This window comes from Leptinotarsa decemlineata, unplaced genomic scaffold (genome assembly GCF_025532065.1).
Source record: "Leptinotarsa decemlineata unplaced genomic scaffold, Ldec_3_MD MMD2_tig00003557_RagTag_RagTag, whole genome shotgun sequence".
Lineage (NCBI taxonomy): Eukaryota > Metazoa > Arthropoda > Insecta > Coleoptera > Chrysomelidae > Leptinotarsa > Leptinotarsa decemlineata.
Window position 1 is genome coordinate 2,669,306 of NW_027412590.1, and position 18,579 is coordinate 2,687,884.

General features: G+C 35.0%; 1 long non-coding RNA gene across 1 annotated transcript; it reads right to left on the reverse strand.

Moving 5' to 3' along the window:
• Positions 1–16,051: 16,051 nt before the first annotated feature.
• Positions 16,052–18,138, reverse strand: LOC141483504 (uncharacterized). Its single transcript, XR_012466130.1, has 3 exons — positions 17,961–18,138; positions 17,735–17,878; positions 16,052–16,676 (listed from the first exon to the last, which is right to left on the reverse strand). It is a non-coding gene; the product is annotated as an uncharacterized lncRNA (long non-coding RNA).
• Between the last annotated feature and the right edge of the window lie 441 nt (positions 18,139–18,579).

An 18,579-nucleotide genomic window follows, 5' to 3' on the forward strand; every position in this document is an offset into this window, starting at 1 on the left:
CTTTCGGAGCAGTAGCGATATCATTTCATTATTTTCATTACTTTCGAACTTATTTGGGAGGCACGAATTGACGAGTCATGTCATTTTTCGTTATTTTACGTTGTACGATTTGAGTAAAGATTTGTTAACGGAATCAGTAAAACAGAAATTTCAGACTTCAATGATAACATGATAACTTACGAGGAAATAAAGAGTAACATTCATGCGGTGTTGGATCAAATTAATGATGTACAATTTGAAATAAACGAAGACTACACTCCAGATTAAAAGGCAATTCAAACAATTAATGAACTTTGTTCTTACATTGAAATAGCAGCGGAAAGTATTCCTACTAATATTTCATCAAGTAGTGCAGGTTCTGGTGCAAGTGACAGCAGTGGTGCACTTTCTTTACGTAGTTCATCAAAAATCACACATCCATATTTACCAGAATTTCATGAGGAAATTCGTCAGTGGGAAACGTTTCATGCTGTTTATAAGAGTATGATTATTTGAATCCAAATTTGTCAAATCCTGATAGGGTTCACCTTCCAGTCGGTTGCCTAAAGGGCCCTGCGCAAAACGTGTTTGCGGGAATTGCGAGTGTTCCGGATATTTATGATATAATATATGAAAGTTTGTGCGATAAGTACGAAAATAAACGTATGCTGGTAAGCACATACTTACAACAAATTATGGAATTTAAATCGTTCAATAACGAGTCGGGAAAAATCTACAAACATTTTTAGAGCGATTTGATACGTCAGTTTCGGCATTGAAAAATCTGAATTTACCGGATTCAACAGATTTCATATTTACATATCAAAGGGGAGCTGATATTCTTTCATATTAAAATTTAATAAAATTTATTAAAGGTCAAACATGGATTCTTCACTTAAATAAAACGCCTACAAGTACGGGCGGAAAATCGGCGTTTAAAACTTTTTTCGTTAGTGATAATAGACACACAAAATATAACAATCATTGTATATATTGTAAAAAATCATCACATTATTTAGGACGCTGTAAAAAATTCAAGGAACTCACTCGCAATAAGAGATATGAAATAGTGAGAAATAACAACTGGTGTTTTTTGTGTCTATCTTCGGGTCACGGGGTACGAAATTGTCCTTCATAAAGATCTTGTGTTGTGTGTTCTAAAAAGCATCATGTTCTATTACATTTTGTGTGAACCAGGCAAGATCAGGAGCTATCTAGGAGTAATAATATTACAGAAAGGGATGATTTTGCAACAACTAATAATACAGAAAATATTCAGGAAAGTGTTCAGACACATTTATGTTCTGCCTTGACTGGCAATAATGGTTCGAACTATACAAATTTATTGTCTACAGTGGTAGTTTCAGTGCTGAATAGTTGCATTTCCAAGAGCACGGCTCGATTTATCCTAGATTCCGGGAGTCAGGCAAACTTAATAACAGTTAATTTTTGTAAAAAATTGGGATTGACTGTTTCTAAATATTGTTCGTCAGTAGATGGATCAGGTGGAAATGAACAATCCGTACGGGGGGTTATCACCCTCACAATTGCATCACGATATGACTCAACTGAGAAATATTCTATAAGTGCACTTTTGGTGGAAAAGATTACCGATATAGTGCCGAAAGTGTGTGTAGATGTTAGTGTGATTCCGGGTTTAGTTGGTGTCTGTCTAGCGGACAAACCTGGAGAAATACTTACATGGAACAATTGGAGTTGAACTTTTCGGAATGATTTTGGGGAAAAGTCAGATAACGGGGACAATGGGTTCTCCAGTCGCGGTGGAAACAGAATTTGGATATGATGTGATGGGGAAAATTCCAGTGTTGCCCAGGGACTAAAATCCTTTGGTATACTTTCCTTTTTTGGGAAGTAGAACAGGTGCCAAATAAACCTTTATTAATTCTTGACGGAATAGGATGCGACAAAATTCATGGTTTTTTATAGAGCCATTGATGGCTAGTTTACCGTCAATACGGGTACAAGCAGCCAAAGCTTTCTCTAACACTGGGGTGGACTATTTTGAGCTGGCTAAAATTTCTTTCGGTAAGCGGAAAAATGCTTCAATATATAAGGGTTATGTGAGTCTCTTCTTTTGTATGTCTGTCGAAGAAATACATTTGGAGCTGGTTAGCTCTTTGTCCACCGATCATTTTTTATAGGGATTTATAAGATTTACATCTCGAAGAGGCCTGTTCATGCTCTATATTCGGATAGAGGTACCAATTTTGTCGGCGCTGAATCGGTTCTTGCCGATATCAATAACTATGTTAATTTTACAGAATATATTAGTGCGTTTGAAATGGAGCTCCGTATTCACGGAATTGAGTGGCATTTCAATAGCACTTTTGCACCTGAACAAGGAGCTTTATGGGAAAGCAATGTCAAGGCCATCAAAAATCACATATAACGGTCATCGGAGACCAATTACTAACATACGAAGAATTTTCAACATTGTTGACGGAAATTGAAGCTCTTTTAAATTCACGGCCTTTGTGCCAGTTATCAACGGATCCAACTACTCCAAAGGCTTTAACTCCCGCACATTTTTTGACATTGGCTACTCTACGCGGTTTTCCTTCTGAAAAAGTTAATAATATACCTATTAACCGGTTAAACAGATTTCAACTAGTTGATCAAATGGTTCAAGAATTTTGGAACCGTTGGAGGTTGGAATATTCAGGTAGTTTACAAAATTGGTAAAAAATGGAATAATCAACCCACTGATATCGCGGTAGGTACTGTTGTAATTTTGAAAACATTGCATTGGCCGTTAGCCGTAGTTATCGCGGTTCACCCGGGTAACGACGGGGTTGTGCGTAACGAAACTTTGAAAACAAGCAAAGGCATTTTCACGCGATCGGTGGTAAAGTTATGTCCACTGCCCTCACAGTAAAGCCTGTTCATTCAATGAAAATTCATTTGAAAATTATTATTATTTTTTTTCTCCAGATGGTCTGGACATGGGTTTGATCTAGAGTGTAGATCTAAATGGTATCTATAATTCATTATTTATGGTTATTCAAACACATGAGTGTTATTTGTTTTTTTTTTTCTTTCTTCACAAATTCGCTGAGAAATAAACGTTTTTCAGGGTCGGGGGTATGTTCTCGCCTTCCTTTTATTTTTAGTTAAGGACAGTCCAGCAACATTGTATTCGTCGGCTGACTAGAGAGTGGAAAAACAATTCAATGATAGAATATATTAACATCAATGCATATCGGGTGTACATTTTTCGGCGGTTTTCTTTATTTTTTATGAGTTATTATTGCAAAAGCTCGACAACGGTGCTAGGTTCGGCTAGCTGATCCTTTCGATTTGAAGAAATTATGCAATTGCTTATATTTCCTTATTCCAACTTTCCTTCCCAACTAACTTTACCGAGTGAACACAGTAGGACCGACAAGCCAAGGAAAAGTACCAACAACCAAATCTCAATCTGTGAGTTTAATTTTCAATTTCACAAATTCCCAACTAAGCTAAGAGGAAACAAAATGAGCCTGAAAACTGTATCGATGTGAGATACATAGAGTATGTGCGCATAAAAGCATGCCCTCAATATGTATAGTGACCGGGAGATGAAATATTCTCATTAGTCGTTATTTAAAAGTATGGTGATTTTAGCCATAGTAATAAGTGGAAGGAAATGATATTCATACCGATGGTGCGCGGGACGCAATTGCAGAATAATTTTTTTATATATTTTTTCAATTTATTTCTCACAGGCTGTTTTTTTAATTCTGAAAAACTATTCTTTCCACCATAAAATTTGATACCATTCATGTCATACTGTGAAAAATAATTGTTTGGCTTCTATAGCCGTGTTTTGAAAACGGTAAAAATTACCACTTTTCAAGTATGACACAGCTTCTGTACTGCACTAGTAGTATGGCGAATATAATTTCGTTTCACTGTATCATAAACTGACCATGATTCAACTGCCATACTGAAAAAAATGACATATTTGAGAAAGGTATGGCGAGTAGTTTGGACCATCGCCTTCGGATTGATATGGCGTGGTGATTTTCGTAGAAGATTAATAAAAATCAAGTTTGGAAAAAACATCCTGTAAAAAAAAAGAAAGAAATGAAAAAAAAAAACATTTTCGAAAAAGTATGCCGTGCCTAAACACCCACCGGAAATTTATGGAGTATAGGATTGTTTTTTGTTAAAATACCGATAAATTGAAGAAATGTTGTGAATAAAATTGTTTGACACCTCCGTCGGCGAGGCCTCATCAATATCGAAAGAATGTTCATTCTTTCATCTCACTTGTATTGAAAAATTGATTGCCTATTCTTGTTGATATGTGTGATTCAAAATATAGTTCGAATCACTGACGACAGCAACTTGTCGTCAGTGTATCTCTCCAAAACTGTTTAGTCATGTTGGTGAGTTTCAAGAATAAGGTGAGTTTCGAAGAAGAAAATATAAGCACTATAGAAGAGTTCTTAAGGCGCTTCATGGGTGACTGTAAGTAGTCATTTACGTTGGATTTGAATCGCAGGAAATTATTTTCATTTGAAAAAATTTAGTTTATTCCACATAAACACAGTTCTCTAAATGAAAGAGATTTTGTACAGTGGAGTTCGATAAGCGGCCAGAGTCCAACGCGTATTTCTGATATGTACCGTTCTTGGTGGAATTCAATGTGCCAAGTCACTTGTTCAACTCCCGTGAAAGTATACATAAAAGAGAGACAAATCTCCAACCTTTTTTCGATGTTCCAGACTATCAAGGTTGCAAGTGATGTTCGTTTCACCAATCAGGCTGAATGGAATCCGTCAGCTTCAGGGTATGCTTTGGGCCGAAGCGTCCTAACAATACTTCAAAAAAGGTCTGATCTGAACTTTATGAAGCACCAAAAGTTGCTGTGGTTTGTACAGTTTTCTGGTTCAGAACAGTGTTCCAAGCTTTTGAGGAGCACCCTTTGAAATAACGTCTTGATTGAGCCAAGACATATTGGTGTCCATTTACAGATTTGAAGACATTTATCTTTTTGAAGAAAACCGATATCTTGGTTTTTGTGGCATTGAATTAAACCTAGGTACTTACACCCCAATTGAAAATCACATGTAGATCCTCATTAAGATATGCATCTTCCTACAGCTGCATCCGCAGCCAATGTCCTGGAATACAAATATAATGACGAGACAAGTATGCGGTCATCAGCGAAGCAGTGTATTGCATTCTTGGTTTTTTACAATTATTCTTTGATATACACTGAAAAGAGGGTTGAAGAAAATAATAATAATAATATTTATTTCTTTGGTTGAAAAGTACAGTTGACAGAAATCAATGCACAATAAACAAAGAAAATGTCAAAAACATATAAATGTAAATAACTACATAGAACCATTTTATAAAAGTCAGTCCAAATAATATGTAACCATATTATAAGTCGGTCAGAATAATATAAATGATATATAAATAATATAAACAAATAAATAACACAAACAGTGATAAATATCCATAAGTAATAAAAGTAACATATAAATATGAAAATATAAATTTAACTAGTCATAGACTATGAAAAAGCCAATAAAATATAATCAACATACAATTTCTCAAGTATTGAAAATCAACACTTTCACCAAATATGCTAATTCTTGAATGGTGTAACAAGTCCTTTGAAGTGGCATTTTTTTCAGCTGACTTTTGAACACATTGATATTTGGGGAATTCTTAAAAGCTATTGGAAGTATATCGTATAATTTACACCCACTGTACTCTACGCTTTTTTCATACAAAGAAGTTTTATGAGCGTTTGGTACGATTTGATCTTCCGAACGAGTATTGTGGTTATGATTTGGAAGAAAGGACTGAAAATTAGATTTATTTTTGAAAACGTATGCACTAGTCTCTAGTATGTAGGTGCCGGTAACTTCAAGAATTTTTAGCTGTTTAAAAGCATCTTTACATGAATCATGATACCCTAGCTTAGCTTTCATTCTAACTGCATATTTCTGGAGGAGAAATATCATTTTAACTGAAGCACTCACACCCCAGTTGAGAATGCATATCGAAGGTGTGAATGGAAGTTAGCATGGTACAATGTTGAGAGTATACTAGAGCTGCAATGATTTGACATGAATCTAATAGAATAGCAGCTTTTCTTCAGTTTATCACATAAGGTATCAGTATGTTGATTCCATATTGATTTTTTATCTAGAACAATTCCTAAGATATTTACAGTTTCTACAGGAATAATTGATTTTTCACTATTTTCATATAGTATCACATTCGAATGAACGTAATTAGATCATTAGCAAATACCAAGAAAAAAAGGGCCTAAATTCGAACCCTGGGGAACTTCTTGCTTTATATGACAATCATCGCATGTACATTGACCAATCCTCACTTTTTGCCTCCTACCTATGAGATAAGATCCCACCAAATTATGTGGTACCCCTCTTACACCTGATCTATAAAGCTTAGATAGTAACAGTTCATGGTCCACACAATAAAAACACGTGAGAAATCTATAAAAAGGCCCATGACACATTTTTTCCAGTCGAGAGCATTAACAATTCCCGACTGGAATTCACAAAGGGCTGACTCTGTCATATGGATCCCTGGGGAACACCAGCATTGATAGTCAAAGTATTCGAGATATATCCATCGACGGCCACTTACAGAAAACATTTTTTCAGGAAGCTGTAGAGCTATTCACAAAAATGATCGACAAGCCATAGCATCGAAGTTTGGCGAGCAAATCCTTATGTCACATACGGTTGAAGGATTCAGAAATATGAAGCGCAACAGCTCTTGACTCTTCATGTTTCTGGATTGTGTTATTCCAAATAGGGTGACATACTATAGAAGGTTGCCTGTTGATCTTTGTTTTCGAAAGCCATATTAATGAGCGCTCAAGATGTTGAAGCCTTCCAAATATTTGAGGATATTTTGGTGAACGGCTTTCTCTATGATTTTTGATATCATCGATAGCAAAGCGACTGGTCCATAGTCATTCGGAAGATTTTTGTTGCTTTTCATAAAATGGCTGGTACTTTCCAGAACGTTATTACGATTTCCATATATCAGCAGGAAGTATAATCAATATCATTATAAGAACGAAAAGATGTTATTGTAGTCCTCTACATTTCAATCAGTTCTAGTGTAATGAAGACGTGGCAAGACATTTTTCTACTAAGATCTATGATCATCAGATATTTCACGAGGTAACTTCTGAGCTGTTTCTTCTATAGCAGTAGCCACTTGAAATTTTGGTACTATTTTGGGTATCACTGAAATCCTGGAAGTGATTTTCATAAGATGTGAGGAACTCCAATTTTTCTATTACCGTATGTTATATTTGAAACTACAAGTTATTCTTGGCATCTATGGGTTATTGCTTGATATTATAAATCCTCAGCGTCGAATTCGCGCAATTTTATGTAATTTTTGTATTCACTCTCATACAGGGATTCGTTCACAGTTTCAGATTCAGAATATGATGTACTCCTGATTCAATTTTTACAACCCAACCAAAGACTATGTACAGCAGAAGTTCGGAATGGCAAGTAATAATCACTAACTTTTTTTTGGATGATTTTTTTATCAGTATTGTCTATTTCAGAAGATGCAGTGGTTCGCGAAGTAGGAGAACGTGGTCGGAAAAGAGCTCGCAACGAAGCGAATAGGGACAGGAATAAAAGAAAAATTCTGGCAAATAGTGGCAAAACTTACAAAACGAAAACAAAAAAATATGTTTCAGCTAAATGTTCAAATCCTGATTATAACTGTGGATGCCGCAAGCAGTGAAGGACAAAAATCAATATTGGAGATTTGTCAACTTTTCTCGAATAATTTTGAAAACTAGCAGATTACAGCATACAGAACATTTTCCTGCGGGGTTTAGTGAAAATGTCCACAGTAAGAAGAAAGCGTCCAAGAGATGTAACAAACAAATCCTGGAACAAAGGAATCCTCATCGTTTGAATATACTATACGTTTGTAAGATGCCAACATCAATGTGTGCACATTTTTTTTTGGGTACACTCCAAATTAGTTGGGGACGACTGTATAGATGTCTAGTTGAAGAAGAAGTTTTTGCAGTAATGGATAATCATGGTAAAAATATTCCCACAAACAAAATAGATGATTCTGATGTTATCATGCATATCAAATCTTTCCCTTCTTACCGAAATCATTACAGCTGGAAAGATAATGAGCAGAGGAAATACCTTTATCCAGAATTGAATATTCGAAAGATGTATGACCTTTATGTTCAAGAATGCTCCAAAGCAAATAAACAACCTGTCAAAGGGAAATTCTACTACAAAGTGTTTTCTACGAAATTCAATCTCCACTTCAAAATTCCCAGCAAAGACACGTGCCGTTTGTGCGATGAGTTACACCTGAAGATTCGTAGTGAGACTGATGGAAAGAAGAAGAAGGAACTAGAAACACAAAAAGAATGCATTTAGCTCGTTCTGATCAGGCCATAAACACTTTGAGAAGAGATCTGCAAAATGCTTCTGATGAATGTTATGTCTGTACATTCGACTTTCAGAAAGAACTTCCTTTTCCGAAGCTTTCTACATCAGTGGCATATTACAAACGCAACTTGTATATTTATAATTTTGGCATACATTCTTTCATTTTGGATACAGGCTTTATGCATGTTTTGGACGAGACACGAGGAGGACGAGGAACTCAGGATGTAGCTTCGTGTATTCTCAAACACCTCAAAGAACATGCTGGTATTTTGTTTTCAGTATCCTGCACAGGGCAGAATCGTGAAATTAGGATGTCTCTTAGTTTGCTGAAACTTGTGCAGGATCCTTGCATAGCTGCAGAAACAATAGATTTAAAATTCTTGGTATCTGGTTACCCTTTCCGCCAAATGATTCAGAATTTGGAGTAATAGAATCATCCAGCAAGAAACATCACAATATTTTTGTCCCGCAAGATTGGTTCGATATCATCAAAAATTCTAAGAGGAAGCAACCACGCTATGCAGTTATTGAAATGGAGATGAATGATTTCCTTAGTACTAAAGCACTAGAAGAAGCCGTACTTAATAGAAAAACAGGCACTGACGGTTTTGCTGTGAACTGGTTGAAAATTTGGTGGCTTTGTTTTAAAAGAGGACAAGAATTTCCAATTGAATTTAAGGATACTTTCAATGATTTAGTGGATTTCTGTGAAATAAATGTCAAGAAAATAAGTGGCCTAGGAAGACATTTGGAGACTCTGAAGAATGTCCAACAAAAATCTCTTCATACTACTCGGAGACCTGTTACTTCAGCTAAAAAAAATTACATGAACAGTCTGCTTCCTCACATTCCTCCAGTGTACCACAATTGCTTTCAAAATGTACCATTTATTAATATTTATGTGGTAACAATTTGTAGCTTCTAGTTTAATTTCATATCAACGGGTAGATAAAGTTTTTGTGATACGAATACAACAAATTCATTTGAAAAAAACTTTACTGCAGTGGGAAAAATGACTGATAAACTTTGTAAAGTGTGTAGTAAACCGGTAAATCGTAAAAACCCCGGTCTGCAATGTGGAAGTTTTTGTACTCGGTTTTATCACGGGCAGTGTATCAACATCGTCGGAACTCAGCTCGATAGCCTCCGAACCGAAGGTGTTTCATGGACCTGCCTAGATTGTCGCAGCCGTCCTCGATCATCTGTTGGAGCTCCGATGCCGCTGTTGATGAACGATTGCCTGTCCAATGGCTCAGCGACGAACGCTCTGGAAGAGATTCGGGAAGAGCTTAGACAGATCCGGGAACAGCAAGCTATGCTTCTCCAGTCAGTGAACTTTTGCAGCAATAAAATCTCAGACTTTGAGAACGAGCTATCCAAACTCAAAGAACATTTAAAAAAAAACAGACCAAATCCTGAATGAAAACAAAAAACTGAAATCTGATTTAGTAGCTCTACAGTCAAAAGTGAATGACTTAGATCAGGCTTCACGTTCAAATAACCTAGAGATACAGGGTATTCCTGAAAAACGGAATGAAGATTTACTAAATATTGTGGAGAAAATAGGAGCATACATTAACTACAATGTGACTCCTCACACAGTCGATTATGCACTTAGGGTCCAATCAAATCACAATTCTTCAAACACGACATCAAAGAATATAATTGTTAAATTTACGTCTAGGAAAGAGAGGGATCTATTTCTGATGGCGGTAAAGACCAAACGCATTAAAAACAATAATTCAGCAAAAATGTCTCTGGATGGAATTTCGGATGCATTCTACATTAATGAGCACTTAACGTTGGCTAATAAACTGTTGTATAAGGACGTCAGGGCAGCTGCCAGGGACAAGCAGTACAAGTATGTCTGGGTCAAGAACGGTGTTATTTTTTGCAGGAAAGATGATTCATCCAGGATAATTGCTATCAAAAGTCAAGAACTCATCGAAAAAATGTAGTTTTACTTTCCTGTTTTCACATAAGTCTCATTGATTATTATATCTGGTCCTCATGGATTGCGATCTAGAACTGCTGAATTTAAACTGAATACCCTTAATATAGATGCTGATTTATACCTGATAACAGAAACAAATCTGTTCAATGGAATTTATGACTCCGAAGTTCTTGATCAATCACAATACAATATATTTCGCCGTGACCGTGAGAGTGCTGCTAGTGCAGATCACAAGAAATCTGGTGGTGGTGTTCTAATCGGTACTAAGAAAAATCTCGAGGTTACTCATCAAATTCAGTTACAAAGTGAAGCAGAGGATATATGGATTACTATACATGAATGCGCTAACGCTACAAAAATTCATGTGTGCTGTGTTTATCTCCCACCTAGAGATGATCATGCAAGAACATCCTTCACTTCGAAACTCCAAGAGAACCTTAATGAACTTTCAGGTGACTCAATAATTATATTTGGTGATTTTAATTTTCCGTATATTAACTGGATGCCCAGTCCATGTAACACCTTTTTCATCCCAACAAATACTGATAATACTAATGCTCCTCTGATTGACCTTCTTTCTTTTGGTGAATTCTCCCAATATAATTATGTGCGAAATATCGATGATAGAACATTAGATTTAGTTTTTTCAGTAAATGTTGAATTAACGGATTTGAAAATGAGTGATATTTCTTTGGTGAGGGCCGATTCTCATTATCCACCTATTGAGTTTTATATATATTACCAAGAAATGTACCCACTTAATACCAAAATTGAAAAATTTTTTAATTATAAGAAAGCAAATTATGATGAGTTGAATAATTACTTTCATAATCGCGACTGGGAACAGCTCTTTACCAACATTTCGATTGACGATGCGGTAACAAAGTTCTATGAAGCTCTTGAGGAAGGTACTAGATTGTATGTTCCCGAGGTTACTATTAGGAATAAGAGGTTCCCTCTATATTTCTCTATCGATACTGTTAACTGTATAAAACGCAAAAACCTGATGCATAAAAAATGGAAGAAGTATGGCTATCAGTATTATTATGAGGAATTTAAAATACTCAGGCGTAGGAGCAAGAATCTAATCTTCAAAAATTACAAAGCATACATTGATAATATTCAAACAGATATCAAAGTCTGCCCGAAGAAATTTTGGAAATACGCGTCAAGTTGTCGAAATGGTGTAGGTATTCCTAATAAATTGAATTTTAATGATACCATTGCAGATAACGCCAAAGATATTTGTATACTTTTTGCCAACTACTTTCGTTCTGTTTATAGTCCATATCAACAATCTTATAATTTCTCCGCGCATCTTAGCAACAACAATTTGATTCATTCTATCCAGTTCACTCCTGAATTAGTGCTTGGAAAAATGAACACATTAGACGTCAATAAAGGTGCAGGAATCGACGGCTATCCATCGTATTTTGTTAAAAACTGTGCAGTCAGTTTATGCCACCCACTCTGTAAACTTTTCAATACATCTATTCAGTCTGGTATCTTCCCAAAGATTTGGAAAACGGCTCTTCTCGTCCCGATATATAAAAACTCAGGCAGTAGAAATCTAGTCAATAACTATCGGGGTATAAGTAAACTCTCTATTTTCAGTAAAGTATTTGAAAGCATAGTTTATGATTCACTATTTTATAGTTTAAAGACCTCACTCTGTGACATTCAACATGGTTTCTTCGCTAAACGTTCCATCGAAACAAATTTAGTCATTTACACCGAATATATCTCGAGTGCACTGGACAGCCGTGAACAAGTTGATTCACTGTATACTGATTTCAGCAAGGCTTTTGACAAGGTTGATCATAACATACTCATGTCGAAACTTGCTGGAATTGGTGTACAGGGCGATCTTCTTAGGTGGCTGTCCTCTTATGTATTTAATCGTAGTCAACTTGTTAGCATCAATGGATTCAAGTCGACGCCCTTCGTGGTTACCTCAGGGGTACCTCAGGGCTCACACCTGGGTCCACTGTTGTTTTTAGTATTCATAAATGACATACAGTCTTGTTTCCTTTATTCTAATATTTTGTTATATGCGGACGACTTGAAAATATTTAAAAAAATTACCTCTATAAGAGACTGTTTGAAAATTCAGGAAGACCTTGCTAGATTTGTAATATATTGTGATATGAATAAGCTGAAACTCAACGTGGAAAAATGTACATGTATTTCGTTTTATAGAAATCATTCACCCATATTGTTTCAGTATTTGTTGAATAGTATTGCATTAAATAGAGTAGAATATATCAAGGACCTTGGAGTATACTTTGACATAAAATTGAATTTCAATCGCCATGTTGAATATGTCATAAATAAAAGCAACAGAACACTGGGTTTCTTCAATAGAATGTGCAGAGACTTCAACAACGAAGCCGCTATTAAAACTATCTATTATGCATTTGTTTATAGCAAGTTGAATTTCGCTAGCATTATATGGAATCCTTACTATAATACATTCAAATTGCGTTTAGAACGACTGCAAAATAGGTTTGTTAGACATCTTCATTACCGAATCACTAATGTCTATGTAACTCACGGTATTAATCAAATCCGTAACTATTATAACATTCAGCCTCTAGAGCAACGGAGAATCACTTCGGATCTAGTGTTTGGCTATAAAATTTTAACGAATCTTATTGACTCACCTGAGTTGATAGCAATGATGTCCTTTCATGTACCCCAGAGAAACACAAGGAATAAATATTTATTAGCTACTTCCACATATAACACCAATGTGGGGAAAAACTCTCCAATAAATAGAATTACAGACTCATTCAACAGATACTGTTCCAATTTGGACGTTTTCTCCATGTCCTTACAAATGTATAAAAGTAACATAAGGAAAATATTCAATTTTTAATCATTTATGTTCTAGATTAAGCATTTAGATCATTTACCTGTTGAACGCCAGTTTAGTTAGTTAGCACAATCTGTATTTTAGTGGATACTTGTTTGGGTTCTTTTACCTGTATGTGTCCCGAATTTAGAATAAATAAATAAATAAATAAATAAATAAATTGGAAACTTCCACCCGAGCCACTCAACTGCAACCTGAAATTGCTGATGACGAATTGGTTTATGATGAATGATATAAAAATGCATTGGTTCCGTTTCAATAAATGAAGTTTATACTGAGCTTGTTGTAACATGAGAGAAGAAAAAAAATTATAAAACTGAAACCATTAAATTTCTTGTTCCGATGATGGCATTCATATTCAAGTAATGAATGGTCTAAGTGATCCTCAATCGAAAAAAAAAATAGATGATATGGGAATTAATCGTTGAAAAACAACTTCAATTCTTCATATCTCAAATTCACCACAAATGGACTTGGTTCACTTCAGCTTTGAACCCCACATATGTATTATTCCAAATCATATAGTACTTTATTTTTTAATGTCACATTTTTCCGTCGGTGGAACTGAACCACCTCTCTTACCATAGTATGACCAGCTCTATCAATTATTGCCTCGAATTATGAACTTATGTCGCTACTTCAGTGTAACGTCAATGGGAATGATTTTGCCATTCTTACAACTACAAATGATTGTGCTGTGGGAACATCATAGTTTTCTGAATGAGTTCCCTAATATCTGAAATCATTGTGGTCCATACCAATATCTATTAAATATATTGTAAAAGTGAAGATATCAGTGTTTTGCAATCACATTTTTGGATATTCACACTTTGCTTATCATACCTTATAAAAATTCTCCACTTCAGTTCTACGTTCTTCGATGGACAAATACTTTTGTATAATATTACATGTTTATTTATCCCAGGTGACAGATTTTCAAAGAACCGTCCCTCCAAGATATCACCAAACAAACATTAGGATGTCTGTCAAAATTATCCTATTATATTATCTATTGTATTATCTATTGAGAACATACAGGTTTATGTGCTTTTCACACCTTATAAAAATTATCCACTACAATTATACGTTCTTCGATGGACGATTACTTTCGTATAATATTACATGTTTATTTAGCCCAGGGGACAGATCTTCAAAGAAGCGTCTCTCCAAGATATCACCAAACAAACATTAGGATGTCAGTCAAAATTACCCTTCCTAGATGAGATGAAACTGGTGTCTGGGTTTTCATAGCGTTGAATTCTACTAATCCAGTCATCATTTTTTCCAGATCTTTCCATAGATATGAGATATTTTGGTGCCGAAGATCTGCATTGCCAGCTGATATTCGAATATCCGAAATGAAAAAAGAAACAAGTGTGCTGTCAGCAGCACTGGTTTGTTGTTCGTTTTTTTCATTTAGTTGTTGATGAATAATGAATTAATGGTTGAAGACAATATTTATCCCGATGAAACTCCAGCGTTTTTGGTGAAACCATCGGGAAAGACACCGTGGAAAGCAATTCGTGAACAGTTCTCAAGTAAGCTGTAGAGCAACATGAAAAAAGATTCAGTATATATAATGAAAGTCTTCGATACTAGATTGGATTAGACATGTATCGATTTTAGGACAGTTCTATTGGCTCGACTTCTGATTCTAATTTCAATTTAACTTAAGATAGAAATTATCTGTATAACTGTGTTCGCATCAAATAAACTGTGTATTTCTTGACGCGAAGAAGATGGATATTGATGAAAATGGTCATCCTTAGTTTCCCAAATCACAAATCAGTCATTCACCATTTTCAATATGGCACAACGTCGGAATCATGTGGAATATGGAAAACATATCTGCACTTTTCTAAAATCCATCATTCATGGTTCGTTCGAATGTTATGATTATTTATTCTCAGGCGTCGACTTCATCCAATCGAAAAGACAAGTTGACAAGACAAGATTGATTGGTAGTATAGCGCAATGAAGTACAAGAAGGGCTTTTGTGCGTAAAAAGTTTTAAACTATGAAACACCTGAATGAAATTTTGAAGTTGTTTCGTTCATTAACGTCATACTGCAATAAAAAACCATCAAAACATTGCTATTCAATGTGATGCGTGAAAGCACAGTACTTGACGTTAGTAATACGGAAAATCAATACATTGTAAACCATTGAAGCTCAAAAAAAACAATTTAAGAGATAATTTTTGGAAATGAAATGTGAATTATATGTCACAATTGATATGATAGGGAAGAAATGAAAGAGCAAGTGATATTTTTTTAAGGACAAAACACAAGCACTATAGGAAAAGGCACTCTCAGAGCGGTACCTGTACGACAGTGGCGATTTACATTAGATTTCAATCGCTGGAAATTGAATCAATTCGGAAAAACGTTCTCAGGAAGTTTATTCCACATGAACGTAGTTCTTCAGATGAAAGAGTTCTTACACAGTTGAGATCGAGGTGTACTGAGTTGAACCTCAATGCACCAACAGATTTTGATACATATACATAAAATCTTTGAATCATGATGAAATAAATCGTTGTAATATCAGTTGATCACATTTTAAATTTTGCAATGTGTGATGGAGGACTCAGTGCCGTGCCATTGTAACGCTCGATCACGCTACGGTGTTGGGTAGTCACTACGACAGCCCAAGAATTCGGCTCCGGCTGATTGAGTGAAGACGGGAGTGGGGGGAAATATGCAAGTTAAATTTTAATTGTGGACGCCAGGTAATTTACCCCTTCCAAATGCTTGTTTGAACCCTGTTCCTAAATTACCAAATGAACTTAAGTACATCTGTCACAAAAAATTGGCATAATGGACTGAATTATCATCAATAAGGAAGAAAATTACATAATGATCTGGTTTATTATGAATACTTCACGAAAACATCATATTATTTTTCAGTATATAAATTCATATCAATAAATAATATTTATGTACATACAATTTGTATTTGGAGTTGAAATATTATTAGTCACAATCAATTGTGGTAGAAATTAATGTAGGTTTCAAGATAACCAAAAGAAACCATAAATAACCCCAAAATTAAACAGCCGCTAGCTTTGGATCCAGAGCGAAAGGCGCGTATCACGTATGTCAAACAAAATAAAATCATCAGTATGAAACTAATTTCTACCCCTTTGTACAATATATTGTATATATATAAAGGTATTATGGCAAGTGGCGAGAAAAGAAATATTTTTAAAAAAAAGCGACGAATCATTCACTGTCTACTTGCGTGGCTTGATATATCCTGAAGTGCCAAACTCAGGGTTGAAGCCCCTGACTCCACTGAATTGAGGGAAAAAAAGTCGTTCTTCTATAATTCTCCCCACTATTGAGTGAACAGCTCCCATTTAGATCCGGCTAACGGATGTTTCAAATGAAAGAAAAATGCAGCTTCCGCACTGCCCCATAAAACCCTAGGAAGAATTCAAAGAATTAGAATTTCTCCCATTTGAATAAAACCAAATGCATTTAGATACAAAAAAAACTTCCACTGGCCGTTAAAAATAATCGCTGCATGTATTTTTTTTTCCAATAAACCATTACAAAATAATATAAACATAATGAATTGTTTTTTTTTCCACCAGGACAACAGAAGTGGTGATTCAATTCTTTTAAAAAAATTCGATGTTCCTTTTATTTTTATTTTACGAAATTCTGTGCTTTTCATGAAATCTGGCAACCTCACCGTGAAATATTCAACAAAACTACTCATTCAAGTAATTTCAACGTAACTAAACTCAATAATGAAAATAAAGCTGAATAATCATAAATAATAATGAATGAATGAATGAATGAATAATGTGTAAAAAAACAACACATTTCAGCTTACCGATATAAGCTGAAAAACTGAGGAAAGAAAACATTAATTGTCGCCAATATTGTTCACCTTCCTTCCCTAGATTCTAAAATAAATATTATCGGATGAAGTTCCATGTAAAAAAAATAAACTATTCAATTAAATTACCGGTCGAATGTTTTCCCTGAACGGTAAATATGATGAGAATTTAAGAAACCTGATACATATTTCCCTAGTGATTTCGATCGGAAGGTTGGGACAAAATCTATGCCGATAACGAATGAAACAAAAACCAATTCAAAAAACATTCGGAGGACTGCAGAAATCGTGAAATTAATTTTTTACAAATCAACTTCTTAGCTACCATTTCTGATAAATAAAATTCACCTTTTGATGGAAAATAATTTCCTCCGAAATTAATTAGCAACCTCTCCCTATCAAACAAAAATTCTAACATATATATTAATTGAAATTTCAACCCACTAACCGAATTCATTTCAAAATTACGAATAACCCGAATGAATTGTTTCCGATTCATTAAAAAAAATATATAACCCTTGTGATTATTTTCGCATGTAAAAATGAAGAAAATAAATTTACCACAAGCTCGTGAAAGTCAAACAAGTATACGTTCATTATGGTATATACAGAAGGAAGAACCATAATGAAACCTACCTTCAAGTTTCGGAAGGGTTTTCCAAAAATCCCAATCGGAATTTTATTTCACAATTTTTTGGGCAATGTCTTCAATTTTTCCAGTAAATCAACCGATTGTATGGTGAAAACCAACTGAAGAAAGTTATAAAACGATAACAGGTCCTTTAAGAGGAAGGAAAAGTACATAAGTTGAAGGTCCAAAATGGCGATGCTGAAAAGTCGGGGAAAATTAGGTGCCACTTACGTGAAGTTCTTTTATCCTCCAAAGAGAGTGAAAGGCCAATTTACATCAAATGCTATACCCAAGCAAGCAAAACTAGGCAGTGTTTTCACTAAGTGAAGACCCTCGGAAATAATCCTCAAAAAGATGTTTCTATAAACAAATTTTCCAGGCGGGTCTTCTTCGAACATTCACAAAGCAACCTCAAAAATGGAATCCGTAGGATCATCATATTGAAACGGAATAATATGAATTCCAGCGCATGACCATACGTCATAGACAGGTGTGATGAACCAATGGGCAATCGAATAGAACTGTTTCAGAATATCCAAATCACTTAAATGAATTTTCCAAACTGGAACAATCTACTGAACGATTGTAAAAGCAGGGATGAATACTATGGGAAATATTTCCTCTCAGAGACAATTCCGCTAAGATATTCAAAATATAAAATGAAATGAAATATCAACATTCCTTCAGGGATACGGTAGTTGATCGTTAATTATGACCTTGACTACTAGGTGTGTTGCAGGTATGAAAATATATTTTCATAGGGATCGGTTCTACAAAAAACTTAAAATGTGCAAGATTTCGCCAATAGGATGCCGAAATATACTTAAAAAGAGTTTGGAAGGGATATTTA